We start from the raw sequence: 14,994 nt of genomic DNA, 5'->3' as shown, positions 1-14,994 counted from the left end.
GCAAGAGGGAGAGGGGAGCTGGGGTTTGGATGTGGCTGGCTACTGGGAAAAGAGGAGAAGAGACTGGATGCAACCCCCTTCTGCTTATCTCCAAAGGGCTTCGCTGCCCTTCTGCTATTGCTTTGAGCAGCTTTTTGCTTTCCTGGGTATTCCTGCTCCAGATGGTGACCTGCTCAGCTATTTCAGGCCTTGACCACCCTTTCCCTGCTCCCGGCTAGCAGCCTCTGCTCCAATCCAAGCAGCTGCGCGGGGAGCCTGCGTGCACGAGGCGCTGGGGCGGGGGGAGGCAGCCGGAGGGGCACCTTGGTTTATTTTCCGCTGGTGCGGCTCTGACAGTGAAGCCTCTGTATAAGTGCAATGCAGAGGAATAAATTAGGCTGACACAGCTTCCCCCAGAGCAGCAACCCCGTCCCTTCTCCACGCATGCCCTGAGATGGCCAAGAAGCATCTGCAGGCTCGGGGTGAGCTCTGGAGCAGAGGGTCCCAGCTGGAGCTTCCTCTGGCACCACTGCAGAGGGCATCTGGGGCGCCCCTCTGGGTCACCCACAGGTGGGGGGACGAACAGGGACCTTCCCACACTAGTTACAGCCATGAGATGCTGCTGGAGGAGCCTTAGAGGAAGCACACCTTGTCTGAGAGCTGGGTCTCCCTTTTCCTTCCAGCCATGGGGTCTGTGTTTCGCACAAAGCGCAGCTCCCCAAGCCGCCACGCAGCAGCGCCAGGGCTCCCCCGGCTTAAAAGATGCAGGGGGAGTGTGGGGTCTGGCTAAGCAAGTGGAAGATGGGAAGAAGCTTTAGGAAGGACTCCTTGGGAGGGAAGAGATGTTTTCCAAGAAATGCCACCCCCGTGCGGGGAGGACAATGACAAATGAGGTGAATTTGGAGGCTGCAGAGAAAATTGGCAGAGCACTGAAGATTTGCTGCCAGGTTTGGGGGAGCTTTAAATGGCATTTAATTAGCTGCATTCAGGTGGTCACAATACTGTTGAGGCACAGTGGCAGCAACAAGACAGTACTGCGGTTCCTGGCATTTGTTAATTAAAGCCACTCCTGACAGAGACTAACGACTTTTTAATGAATCTGTTGTCTTAATGTCTTATTAAGTTTTGACTTTCCCTTTCTATCCCCTCCGAGATCCTCTGCCAATCTCCCCACGCTGGCATCCACGTGAAGGCACCGAGGCTTTGCCGGGAGGCGAGGACTGCTGCCTCCTTTCTGCGCAGGGCCAGATTCTGCCGAAGGAACAGAGAGATGGCACGGCTCCTGCCTGCAGCCCCGGCCTCCTGGAGCAGGGATGCGCCGGGATCACAGCAGAAAAACGCTGGCTGAGAGGGGATGGAGCTACCGCAGCCCCTGCCCAGTGAGGTGCTGCTGCCCTGCAGGGTGAAGGTGAGGGGTAATGCTGGAGCAAAGCATCTTCTCCCAGCACCTGGGAGCAAGAAGGAGTCAGAGCAGGGGAAGCACAACCAAAAGAATCCATTTTTCCATGGGATAAAAAGCAGAAGATGTCCCCCTACAATGGGTGGCTGCCCTTCGGAGCTGCACTGTAAGAGCACATGTGCTGCTACAGCCCCGCTGCAGGGTGCCCTGGGGATATTACATTTGGGGGGAGAGGTTGGTCTTACTTGTGTGGTTTGGACTCATGCACAGCCTTGGACAGAGGACTGGGGGGGACAAAGGTGGCCCCAGGGTCCCAGAGATCTGTGCTGTAGACAGGAGCCACCTCTCCTCGTTATACCGGTCCTGCTCTCCAAGAGATCGGTAGGTAATTAAGCCCCTAATTCTCCTTAACTTGCTCCACACGTATACACAAAGACATGGCCCTGCAGAGGGGGATCCACAGGGATATTTAGCATAAGTTTGAGTGCCAGGGTCACAGCCCAGCCGGATCACACCACACGCAGCAGTGTGCACAAACACATTTGTACAGCTCCGGCTGCAAGTGCAACAGGCGTGCAGGAGCACACCTCCACACCGATGCCCTCTGCCACGGTGCGTGCATGTGCACACACATCATCCCTGCAGACTCAGGCCTGGGACGCAATCCAGTTCAGTGCAGCAGAATTTTTAGCTCTGACACACTGTGCAAGTGTTGCCAGCGAGCAGAAAAGCCACTAAGCCCAGGTATCTGTCAGCCAGCCAGCAGGTTCAATACATCAGGCTTTAGCCCTCAGCAGAGCACCGCAGAGCACTTGGCATTTAATCCTCCTCTTCCGAGCCTCTGCTAAAGGACATGCTCACCTGGCCATGCCCAGACACCCCCACACAGCTTCATGTCCAAGCAGACACCCCTGCCCACCAGCACGCACGTTGGGGGACGAGGTGCACGCATCCCCTGCCCACAGCTGCGCCTCAGTGCCACCCAGCTCGTGCCACCCGCTGTGACATGCACACGGCATTGATCACGCGTGTTTTGCAACCTGGATGGATGCAGATGCTGCCTGGGATGTGTCTGGGTGCTCAGGGACACGCGTGGGCTCCCCCAGCCAGCCTGGGTACAAGGATCTGCACAAAGGAGCACCCTCGCCCTGCACAAAGATGGGCACGTCCCTTAGGTCCCACGCTGTCCCGCAGAAATGCAGGCAGTGCTCTGTCCTCAGTCCCAGCTCTCTATCCCCAAACTTGGCCAAGAGCTGAAGCAAAAGCACCGATGGGAGCACGACGGCATGGGAAGGGTGATGCTGCCATCCCTATGGCAATGGGGCGCAGGGAACCTGTTACTGGCCACCCATGCCAGCCACGGGAAAACTCATTAACGGGGTCTTTATCTCTTGGAGCCACCTTGGCCGCACTACCAGCATTGCCAAGGGGTTTGGATCACAGCACGGGGCACCCCCGGGCTGGAGCAATGCATCCTGCTCTGCCTGCCTGCAGCTCCTCTGTCCACGAAGACCTTGGGGACACCACAGTGTCCCCCACCCCAGTGCCCCCTCTCCCCCTCCATCCCTCACCCCTTCTCTGACATCCCCCCCGTGCAGGGCATTTCCAGCACTGTGGAGCCCCCCCAGAAAGAAGGAGCTAACCTTAACAGCTACTTGCTGGATTACTGCTCTGCATGTCCCAAGACCTCGCTGCTTCACGGCCAGCAGCTCTCCATGGATGCCACTGTCCCAGTTAGGAGGGAAATGTTTAAAGGAGTGGACTGGGGGGAGACAGAAAATGCACAGAGGACATGGACCAAAGCTATGCTTAGGGAATAAAAAGTGCTCTGAAAATAGGGTGTGTGCATGGGGAGCAAGGGCTTCTACTAATCCAAGTTCCAGGACATAGGTGGAAATGTTTCCTTAGGTAAAGGAAAAACAAATATCTCAGTTAAGGCATTCGGCTGGATTCAGCAGATCTTGACTCAGCTTCTGGCTCTGCCACCAATTTCGTGACGTGCCTTTGGACAAGGCTCTGCTGGAACCAGGTATTGAACAGGTTTCCCCAAAAGCCGAGTGCAAAATATAGCAGGATCCTAATTGTGATCATTTGTCAGGCATCACTCTAGCTAAACAGAATCCCAGATGCTCTGGGTAGGAGCCCACGTCCTGCCGAACGCGAGACTGACGCTCCTCTGACAGTTCCCCGGTGTTGACATCCGTAAGAATAGCAGCAGGCAGAACCCGCTTCAAAGGGAGCACAAAACCACAAAAATAGATCCCATTTCTCCATCTATATTTAACACTGTGTTCTCCTTGGAATGGACTCAGGCTACGGCAATTAACTAATGATGAGGATGATTAAGGATTGCTCTCGCGCTTTACATTTATAGCATCTCTCCCACTTCTTTTCTGAATAATAATTCCTTTCCTTTGCAACTGCAGCAGAGCATTCCCAGGAAACCAAGAGGTAAAAGGCAAGGTGAATTAGAAAGGTGACCCAGTAAATGGATCGGGGAAAGGAATAAATCTGATGTTTACCTGTCCCCAAAGCAGGACGAGGACATCCGTCCCTTCCAGGATTTTCTCTCAGGTGAGGGCGAACGGCTCCAGCACCGGCTGTGCAAGCACAGAAGTGACTCCAGCTCAAATATGAGACCACTGGGGCTGCTGCAGGGATGCAGGCAGGCCCTGTCCTTAGGAAAAGCCAGGACCTATTGGCTTTACACAATCTCTTTTTAGGTACTGGGAGAAAGTGCTGGTTTACCATGCAAAAATGCCATTTTATTGCAGTAAGGGTGGCATGGAAGAAAAAAGGGGTAAAATAAAAAGGAGAAAAATAAAATACAGCAAAAATAAATGTAGATGTGAGATAAATAAGAGGAAGAAATCAGTCTAGATATCAGAGACACGCTTCTGTGACCCTGTTTGAGGGCAGGGGGTGAGCAGCCACGGCCCACGGAGCAGCTGGGAGCACGCGAGTGCCCGCCACGTGCGGGACCTGCTGTTCTGCTGCCACCCCAGCCTCTTCAGCATCGCTTCAGCACTGAGAAATATTGTTCCTCTTCCTGAGAGTGAAAACAAACACAGCATGGAGAAAAAAAAAAATCAACTGAAATAATTACAGGTTGCAACGAATCAATCGGAGCTGTGTAAATAGCCTGCAGGCAGGCGTAGGACACGATGTTCGGCGCTGAACGCGCTCGGTGCTCGCTCTCCTCCCCGGACACCTCGGCAGCTGCCACAGCTCCGACCGAGGGCTGAGCTCCGGCGAGATGAGCACTGCAAACTCTCCCCGAAAGCAAACATTGACACCTGCCGTCGCTGGAAGCTGAGGCCCTCGGTTTAGGTTTTATCCCGGAGGAGCCGGGGAGGGCTGGAGGGAGAGGTTCGATGTTTGCTGCTGTGCAAAGCTGGGAGCAGATGGGGGGCTCTGGGCGCAGGTTTGGAGCTGCCTGAGGGAGCCCGGGGCACTGAAGGATGTCCTGCCATGCGTTCATAAGGCTCTCGTAGCACAGACTGCCTTTAGGTATTCAGGCAGCTAATTCTTGGAGACGCGCTGCTGGAAATGAGAGGGCAAAACCATCGTAGTAGTGAAAATTTTATGGCTTGCAAGCCTCATAACAAAGCATTTGGAAGTAACAAGACAGGAACAATTTTCTAGGATGTTTCTCCTGCATCCAGATACCCTGATGAAAATCAGTGCTGTGCTTCAGCCTGCTTTCAGCCACTGCTGCACGGAGAGGAGCCTCACCACGGGTCATCCATGGCCTGGTCCCTGCTAAACATCCTGCCAGGTGCCCCTGAAGCACGTAGGGCTTACCCATTCCATCTCACCCTGCCTTTCACAGGACCCTGCCACCTCCTGCAGCTCCTGGCCTGGCTGGAGAGCCAACCCCAAAGGTTGTGGGGTCGCAGCTCCTCCCTGAGCACTGTGCCACTGGCAGGACCGAGGTGCCCCTCTGGGAAATTTGGGCACGTGCCTGCCCAGCACCTATGAGGTCCCGTGGGCATTGGGACCCCCCTGTCATGGCCCTGCAGGTCCCCTGCATGCATGCCCCATTTGCAGCAATGGGACCTCCGAGCATCACGCCGTGTCCCCAACACTCTGCAGCTGATCTATGGCCACCAGAGGCTCATTCCTGCTGATTGATCTCCATGGCTCCTGTGCATGCTTAACTAGATGCTAATTTAATGCTGTGGTCAACGGGCAGTGCATGAGGATTAATGCCAGCTAATTCCACGGAGCACTGCTTGCGAGGAGACAGCCCCGCATGTGCCATGTTGCTCTGGGCTGAGCTGGAAACCATGCCATACCCTTCTGCTCCTCCCCATGCTGCAGTTCCAGGGAGATGTTCCAGCTCCACCGTGAACCAAAAGTGCAGGAATTTCATGGCTGGTTGTGCTGGAGCACGGCTTGGGTGGCTGCCGTGTCCTCTTAGGGCTTGGAAGTCCTGGGCACCATAAAGCATTTGTTAGGGCAGCACTAGAACTGAGCTAATGCCTTGCAGAAAATATTTTTTTCTGGACAAATCTTGGCTTGAATCTTGCTTGTGAACAGCTTCTGTGTTCCCTAGCCAGATCTTTTAGAAATCAATCGTGGGATAACTCCTGCACCAGCTGCTCAGGCGGTGGCTAATGCAGGAGCAGCAGACGGTGGATTTTCAGTGTGCATTGCTTGGGTGAGCCTTGGGCCACTTGTCTCCCCCATGACTCTGCTCCCCAGGGGGATGGTTCTCTGAACGCTTGTGGTACTGAGCTCTGAAGGAACTTTCTGGAAAATTTCTCCAAAAGTTGCATTGAGTTTGGCTGTTTGCTTGAACGCACGTGCCAAGAAATTCATTAGTAAACTATTAATGGAAAAGAACACAACGTCTGAGTGCCCGTCAACGAGCTCACAAAGGAGATGCTTGGCAGCTGGCTGCTTTCATCAAGACTGGCGTCTTTTGTTACACCTGAGAAGCGTTGGAAATTCAAAACACCCAGCACCTGCGTGAGAGCAGCTCTGCAATAAAAGCTCCGAAAGGAGGGGCTGCTCCCCCTTCATGCCCCTGGTGCTGGTGGTGTGTCAGGGTGGCACATCCATCCTGAGTGTGCCCTGGGTGCTGGGAAAGCCTCAGTGCCCGTGGTTTTTAGGATATGTGGTTGTAGCTGGAGCACCTTTGGGCTCCTTGCTCTCACCCTGGCTTCCAGCATCTGCAGGAGGCTGAGGGCAGGAGGTGCACCGGTGGTCCTGATGACCCTGCGCTGTTCTCTGGGTGTCTGTGGTAAGGTAAGGAGCTAAACCCTTTGGGTGGGAGGTGCAGGAGCAGTGCCCTTGCCCACGTGTAGGCAGGAGCGTGTGTTTTGGGGAGGAGCAGCTCCCCCAGCTCATCTGGCTGGAGGTTGGCTCATGGGGGCTTTCTAGGGAGGGGGCACCAGCCACCTGTGGCTTAACCTGGTGAACCTCCCCAGATGGAAGGAGCTGGCTGGTAGCCTTCAGTGTCTGACTTTAAAAGACACCTCTGGAAAAAGCAAGCAGCAGGTTGCCATCTTGGTGGCTAAAAATGGCCAGTAAATCTCTGCCTGGCTGGCAAGGCGTTAGCACAGCGGGGCTTTGTTGTGCTCGCAGCAGGTAGCCCTGACCCCCTTAGCTCTCTGATAACCTGGTTAGAGCTGCTGGCTGGGTGGGATGCCCTTGGTGGGAAGAACGGGTGATGGACAAAGCCCCTTGGTGCCTGGAGGTGCAAGCAGCCCTGCAGGGAGCACCGCAGAGTGCCAGGGGGCCCGCGAGTGTTACTGAAGGCTTTAGAGATGATATTCCACGCTTGGATCCCTTTGCAGTGTGAGGTGTCAGCTGCGTTGTCTGAGTTCATGCTATATAAATATCTATGGCTCCTAATGTAGAGGTTTGTCACGCATAATGACGTGACGCTAACGTGATGTGGCCTATAGGTGAGGTGCTGCGCTGAAGAAAAGCGGCTAATGTCCTGCTCCGCTCCTGTGGGAAGTGCATTAGGGATGCTTCGTGTGTAGCTGGAGGGATGGGGGACTTGGGGTGGAAGAGTGATTTCTTCCCCACCGTACTTGAAGATATGGGAAGGGAAGCTCACGATGTTGGGTTGGCCTTTCTGATGGCTCTGAGAGGGGACTTGGGGTGAAATCCCCCCCCGGGAGCACCCTTGCTGTAGACCAGGGTGGAAGCAGGGGTGAGCACCCCAATCCTGGCAGTGGGGGCAACCTCCTGGTGCTGCCTGGGGGCTTCTAGGCTCCCATCCCCACAGCAGCTCTGGGCCACCACCGCATTGGGATGGGTGCGCATGGAGGGGTCTCCTGGACAGAGCTGTTCCCCTTTGAGCATATGGAGCTCTGGGGGGCAGGATGAACCACCAGCCCCTCTGGGACATCCCCAGCTCTCCTCCTTCATACAGCACATCCCCCAGCATCAGCACTCACAAGCCTGACCCAGACTTTGGGGTGACCTCTGGGCAGTGATGTCCCCCATGGGAACGCAGCAGGATGAGCCCCGGCGCACGCTGACACGCCAGCACCGAGGGGCGTCACCGTCACCCTGCCGGGGGGTGCAGTCCCTCTCCCACGCAGCCCCCCTTGCACACCGCTTGTAACCTGCTAATAATATCCCCGTGCCTACTTGTCAACCACACAACTTTTTTTCGCCCTCCTCTATTGTTCCGCATATTTCAGCTGCTCGAGGCTTTGAAGCAGTCTCCCAGCCTCGCTGATAATATCACCATTGTTCTCCTCACCTACTGCCGCTCCTCTGAGTCATTCTGCTGTCTTGCAGGGCAAGCACAAAGGTCTCGGAGATATCAGATGCAGCTCAGCCAATATCTGGCTGTTTGGTTGGGTTTTGCATCTGCGATTCATCTTCGGGGAAGTTTAAGGGGCTGGGGGAAGGGAGGAAGACTAATAGGATTAATCCTCTGAATTCATTATGCAAAAACTTGGCGCCCTGCCAGCCTTTCTCCCGAACAAATGGTCAATGCTTTTCTTTAATAGCATTAAGCAAAATTACAAATCACAACGTTGGTTAATCAATCTCAATAGGCTGCTCTGCATGAAGTTTTTTTTAACTCTCTCGTGGAAAAGGCTGTAGCGGCTGATGCTCCTCTCTCTCTTCCCCAGTTTCTGGCAGGAGCTGTTGCTTGCTAGAAATCCTGGTTATTTTTGTCTTCTAAAGTCCTGGCCCAGATGGACACAGGCCTGCTTGCAAACAATAAATAAATAAAAGGAGCTCTGTGCTCATCTTAGCACTAAACCTTGTGCAAGCAGTGACCTGGGCTCGGTCCAGCCCTGTTTGAGTCCTTGGGTGGGAGCTGAAGTCCCTGGTGCCACCCAAGACTGATGTGCACTAGCAGACCTACTGCCCAAATAAATAAAAAATTACTTGAGAGATGTAGAATACCCATTCACTGGATGGGCCAGGTTCTTCCCTTGATTATTGCTCATGGTTTGGGTACCTGGAGCTGGGCTTGGCTTGCTGCTATGCCTGGTGCTGTAGAAGAGCAGCCCCCTACAGCAGGCACGAGTAGGGGCAGATGTATTCCTGTTACACTTGAAAACAGTTTGGAGCCAAAGCAAGGCACGTTTTGGTCTTGTTTTTATTTCATTATTGCTTAAGTGAGCATATGTATATATGTATTAATAGACAGCGATGGTTTGCATACAGTGTATGGGTATATAACAAAAATGCTAACACTTGATTATATACATCATATGTATAGCTATATATTGCGCACTCCTGGTTTGCAGAGCGGATACTCAATGGGTTTGCTCACCTGTGGGTTTGCAGTGTGCCCTTCAAGGTGGTTTGCTTTAAGCCAGGCTGTGGAGTGGGTGCTGCTGAGCACCCAGCAAGCACCCATGTGCATGGGTAGGTGAGCACAGTGTGCTGTTGTGCTGGGGCTGAGCACAGCCTGGTGCCTGCAGTAGCTGCCCTTCCTTCAAGTTACATGGAAAAGGTGGTTAAGCTCCAGCTGGGGTAAAATAGCAGAAAAGATGACAAGCACAAGCTGGCAGAGAGAAGAAATGGCTTTGCAACAAGGCACCAGCGCCGAGTGGATGCTCTTGGGTGGCACGGTCTGGGTGAGTGCAGGGAGCCAGAAATGTCACAGGAACAGGCAGTGAAGAGGGCAGAAACCCCAAAAGATCGGGGGTGCTAACCTAGCCCTGAGGAAGCTTTTTAGGGTGAGCCTTGGCTGGACTGAAAGCCTTGAGGGAAGGAGCTCTGAAGCAGCCTTGCATTGCTGGCTGCCTGCAGGAGGCACTTAGTAAGAGGCAGGCTTGCTTCAAAGAAATGCCCATTTACCACCTACTTCATGTTCTCATAAGAACAACTGAAATACGCCTCTTAGGTCCAAAGTGCTAATTATGCTTAAGGTCACTTTTAGCTTATTTATGGTATTTCTGGCCCTGGTATGAATATTCACATCAATATACATAGATGAGCGTACCGAGCTGGCATATAACCATCCCCAGGCCTGGGGTTTTAAGGACATTTCTGACACCTTTATAATGCACAGAAGAAACAATTTCAGTAATGTATGTGGTGCTGGAGCAGCAAGGGCAAGCCAGCCCACCTGGGTTAGACCTACCCGGGATGCAAGAAGCCATGCCATCTGCTTTGCTGCACTGAGTGTGCGTGAGGCTGCTGGAGAAGCTGCCTCCAGCCTGGAGAGGGGCATACCCCCAGCAGAGCTGGGGCTTGGAGGGCTTGCAGATGGCTAGGAACTTGTGTGGGGTCGGTCTGGTGCAGCGAAGCCCAAAGCCTGGCACACAGCGGGGAAGTGCTGGGGATGCTGCGAGGGTCCAGCCACCGGTGCAGAGCTGGCAGGCTGAGCGGTTCCCGTTAGCAAAGGAGAAGAGAAATCCAGCACTGAGCTCCCCTTGGTGCACCAGCCTCCTCCTCACCTAATCTAAAATTAACTTCACTCTTCAGCTGCATTTAAGCAAAACCAGTTGCCATGGCCACGCTGGGGCTCCTAGATATAGCAAACGAGGTAATCAGTTAAAATGAATAGCCACAGAGCTGATGCTTGCTGTAGGTTACATGTGAAGTTCATTCACTTGTTAAACCTAATGGACTGTATTGCCTATGAATTGGAAATGTAAATTCTCTCTCTTTCGGTGGCTGGAGTTTGAATCAGGCTGGGAAAGCTGAAGGAAAATGTCAAATTAAAAGAGCTAGTGCTGTGGATAATGTGAGCCCGTAGTGGATCAGAGGGGATTTCTGTGTAGGTTCAAGCCTTAGGTTTGCTGCAAGGCATATAACTGAAAGCTGAGCCCCCCTTGCTGCTTCTGAGAGGGACACTGATATTTATAGCACCTTATTAATGCTTGCTTTGCTGGTGCTTATTAGCTCTGCTATCCTGTTCTGAATAAAATCAGCTAGCCGGCCCTGACGAAGGTTTGCACAGCTTCAGAGGAGGCAGGAAAATAGCTCTGTTTCTATAGCACAGCCTGCAAACCCCCAGGAATCTCGAGGCTCGAGGCACAAGGCGATGCAATAAATCATCTCTAACAGGCAGCTGTCTGCTCGTCACCTCTCTGCAGCCAAACCTGGGTGAGCTGTGTTGGGGGGCAGAGCTGTGTCAGAGGGCAAAGGGGGGTGACAAGGCTGCTGGCAAAGAAACTGGATGGTTGCTATATTCGTAAGCCATAGGAAGATCAGTGCTTGGGAGTGGTCCAGAGCTCCATTTCATGTCTCATACGAAATTTGGCGAGAGTTCTGCTCCAGAAGCCGTGGGGAAGGCTCTGCCTCTAAGGATGCGGGGAGCTGGGACCCTTGGCACAGCCCTCGGGGGTCACAGCCCCTTGCTGAGTCTAGGGCAAGGGCTGGGGTGGCCTCTGTGGTCACCCTGCTCGTGCTGCTGCCCAGGGCTGTTGGGGACTTGGTGCTGTAACCAGGGGGATTTGGCTGAAGCAAGCAGTGCTTGCGATCAAACCTCCTGCAGTGCGAGTCTCAGTGCTCAAAGCCAGTGCTGCTCGGCTCCCCTGATGGTGGGGGGGCTGCAGGATCAGATGAGGATAACCAGGTCTCAGCACCTTGCAAAGCCCTGAGAGCAGCAAGGGTGGATGGGCAGCACCACTGCTGGATTCAGTGGGATCCATCTCCCCGAGTAGCTCAAGCTCAGCACAGCTCCTCTGCTCACTCTTCTACATGAAAGAGAAGCGCCCCATATCTATCTTGCAGTCTGTGCTTAATGTACCATAAACCAGCCTTGACCCTGCTCCACACAGGCTGATCCCGGGGATTTTTGGAGCTTCCCCCTGGAATCACCGCGTGCGCAGGGGGTTCCCTCCGGGGAGGCTGCGAGCCCGCAGGCAGGCACAACATCCTCCAACAGCTCCCACCGCGTCTCCTCCGTCACGGGGGTGGCTGACTCATCTCCTGCCTCCCTCGCCTTGCCGGGTGCCTCTCGGTGCTTTGTGGCTTGTGGCGGTGGAGGAAACCACCCAGGGGCAGCCTGGCTTTGGGGAGGTCTGGAGCTGCGCTGTGCGGTGTCACCCCGAGCCAAGGTGTCCACCCTCACGTCAGTGGTGGCATTTCCAGTGCTGGTGTCGTACTTACAAAGTTAATCTCTCACTAATTCAGCCTCAACCAAAGGGAATGGGTATTTTTGTCTGCTTAGGGCCTGTAACAATTGGCAAATTTTGCTCTCCTGCCAGCCTGGGACTTGTGATGGGCACATAACATAACATTAGCCCTTTTTTATTACCTTGAATCATAACTGTAACAGACCCGGCAGTGGTTTTGTGCAGGATGTCCATATCTGCGTCCATATGGATAATTACAGACCCATATGGACATCATGGACTGGTTCATCACCTGACATAAATCAGAGCAGCCCCGTTCTCTTACAGTTAGGCTGATTTACATCAAGCCAGAATTCACCCCTAAATAAGCCTGTGACGTTGAGTAATAGGCCTCATTGCAAATCTAAGAGAAATTAGCTTTGCTGTGACATATGGCACAACCTTCAGGTCCTAATTGTGCTGGCTCATGCATTCATAATACTACCAATTATTTATACGACGAGGCAGGATAGTGTGTTTATCAGTAATTTTCCTTTGCCGACAGTTTACGATCAGCCAAGTGGCACCCATTGGAATACTCCAGGCAATTAGACACTCTGATGTGCGCGGTGTCATCAGACGTGTCGCTTAATAAACAAAGAAAAGATTTTTATGTGTTCGAAGGGGGCCCTGCTAGAGCTGCCAGGTCAAAAATACATCCTCCATGTTGTGACCGTAATTGCAGGAGGGTGTGCGGTTTGTCACTTCTATGCCTTTGTCTGCACACAGATAGGGAGGCACATTAACCACGGCCACAAAGCTCTCGGCTGCCTGGAAGCCTCCGATTTGTCTTGTGGTCCGCAGGTCAGGATTTGCAGTGGCAGCTGAAGCTGTTGATCAGTCGAGCTCTGTTTCCCCTGCCGAGGAAATGAATCCGGTGTCAGGCACCGAGCCTTGCCCACAGCCGGTGCTGAAGTCCTGTGCTGCGTGTACCAGGTCCGCCCTGCACAAACGGAGGTGCCCCTGGCCTCTCGGAGGTGCCTGCTGTCCTCATCAAGGAAAATCCAGTTGTTCTTTCCCTGTGCTGAGATTCTGACCATCCGGGCAGCCGGGGGTTTCCCTGTGTGCCTCCGAGTTTAGGGTAATGGTCTCTGATGCAGCCGGGGTCTCACCTGGTGCCTCGCAGGGAGATAAAGGGGTTTTATTTATAGACTTCCCTGTCTCCTGCGATCTGGGGAGAAGAAAGCACTGCTGACTGCCATCGCTTCTTCTGCTGAATCTCATGCATTCATCTGTCAGGGTAAATGTGCATCTCCTGGTTCGGGTGAGCTGGCTGGCGTCCCCGCACGGGGGTGTTCGTGCTCACCTCCCTGCCACCTAGGCAGAACGAGCGCGGTGAAACACCAGCCCGTGTTATCTTGGTGTACTCGGGGTCCTCGCTTATCTCTCGTTCCCTGTAATTTCCCTGGTGAGGTGTCAGCTCCCTCCTGTTAGTGCTAATCAGCTGTTTCCGGCTGTCCCAGCAAATTTATCAGATAACGAGGGCTGATAGGGGAAGGCGGGGTGGGAAATGAGCACATGTGGGGCTGGGGAAGATGTTGTAATCCTGAGCCAAGGAGAGCCCCGGCTTCTGCCATGTGGACACTGTGTGACCTCTGTGTTCTCAGTCCTCTGGTGACAAAGGTGACTTTGTGCTAAAGTGCCACCGACTGCCATGGGAAAGCACTGCTCCGAGCACGGCCGGAGGGTGCCGGGGACCAGCTCTGCAGCAGCCAGCTGTTAGATGAGTCCCTGCTGCTGTCCCTGCACCAGCACCCACCCTCTGGGTCCTTCTTGTCTTGAGGGCTGGGCTCGGACCCCTCTCGAGTCCTCCTGCCTCGTGCAGCCGCCTTTCCAGCTGGTGCTGGGAGTGCTGGAGGTCTTCAGCCTGGTGACAGAGGGAGTCTTAGGACTGGGAGAGGGGAGTCTAACTGGGCTCAGGGTGCCTGTGCCAACTGGTAGCACCTGGTTTCAGCCTGAATAATGCAAGATGTGCTGTTTGACACCACCTCTTGAAACCACTGGTTGCCACTGCAGTGCCAGTTTCAAGGAGAGAGGCGCTGCCTGGTTCAGGCAGGACTCGTCCTGGCAGCTCGTGTGCTCACAGGGGAGGTCAAACGCCCCTCTTCAGCCCCACGTGTGCTTTGGCAAACGTCCCCTTGGACGGTCGCACTGCTTCGGCAAGTGGAAGTGACAGCAGTAAAATGATGGCTGCGTGCAGCTGGGCCACACTTCGCTGCTCAGATGTCTGCGCCCATCAGAGCTCTCCCCAGTGCTTAAACGCCGAAGTGATGCTGGGTGGCAAAACCCAAACGCTTTGCACAGAGGAGTTCAATGGTTGTCTTCTGTTCAGCATAACGTTTGGAGGGCAAGGCAGGCTCCTTTTTGTACTGGAGAAGTATGTTTGAATTTTAAGGGAGAAACAGCAAAAATAAACAGTTTCAGCTCTGTTTTTATGTAAGTGATTGGGATCCAAAATCATTAATACAAGGCTGAAAGGAAGTTTTGTTTGTCTTCAGCACTGTGGCCCTGGGTGAATTGGGTCACAAGGGGTTTCCAGTGAAGCCCCTCGTTGTGCTGGGTTGTGTCTGGCGTGGGTTGGTGCTGAGTGCTGGGTTTGGTCCCTCCGACCCAGCCTTCGCTGCCTCCTCCTCCTCGCTCCTGGCACTGCGGGGAGTCGGTGCTGTCTCTCGAGGAGTCCCAGCTCCTGTCCTCTCCCACACAAGGCTTCTGTGAGAATTAATTACTGCCTGCGAGACATTTCAGAGGCAGGGTAAAGCCTTCAGTATTTCCATCCTTCTGAGTAGGACTGGGACCAGCCCGGGTTCCTGTCGATGCGCTGCACCCACCACAGGCTTCCTCTGCACCCATCTCGCTCCCGAGGACTCTGCCTTCCCTGGGCACAGCTCCTGCCTGTGCAGGGCTGATCCATTCCCAAGCCAGAACCTGCCGGTGGAAATTGAATGGTTCCTGACCTCGTTCTAGGGAGCTCCTCCAGCCTGGAGCGGGGTCAGGCAGCTCCGGTGTTCAGCTTCCCAGGTGTGCCAGGCCGGGGGGGGGATTAAACCCATGACCTGGGCA

General features: G+C 54.0%; 1 protein-coding gene across 1 annotated transcript in view; it reads left to right on the top strand.

Moving 5' to 3' along the window:
- The first annotated feature begins 6,413 nt into the window (after window positions 1-6,413).
- Window positions 6,414-14,994, top strand: part of NFASC (neurofascin) — a 122,076-nt gene continuing 113,495 nt past the window's right edge. The window contains exon 1 of the mRNA XM_080568795.1: window positions 6,414-6,631. The gene's annotated coding sequence lies outside the window, so the exon portion shown is untranslated. The remainder of the gene's footprint in view (window positions 6,632-14,994) is intronic.

This window comes from Anser brachyrhynchus (assembly GCF_964034855.1).
Source record: "Anser brachyrhynchus genome assembly, chromosome: 27".
Lineage (NCBI taxonomy): Eukaryota > Metazoa > Chordata > Aves > Anseriformes > Anatidae > Anser > Anser brachyrhynchus.
This window is presented reverse-complemented; position numbering and strand designations above follow the sequence as displayed.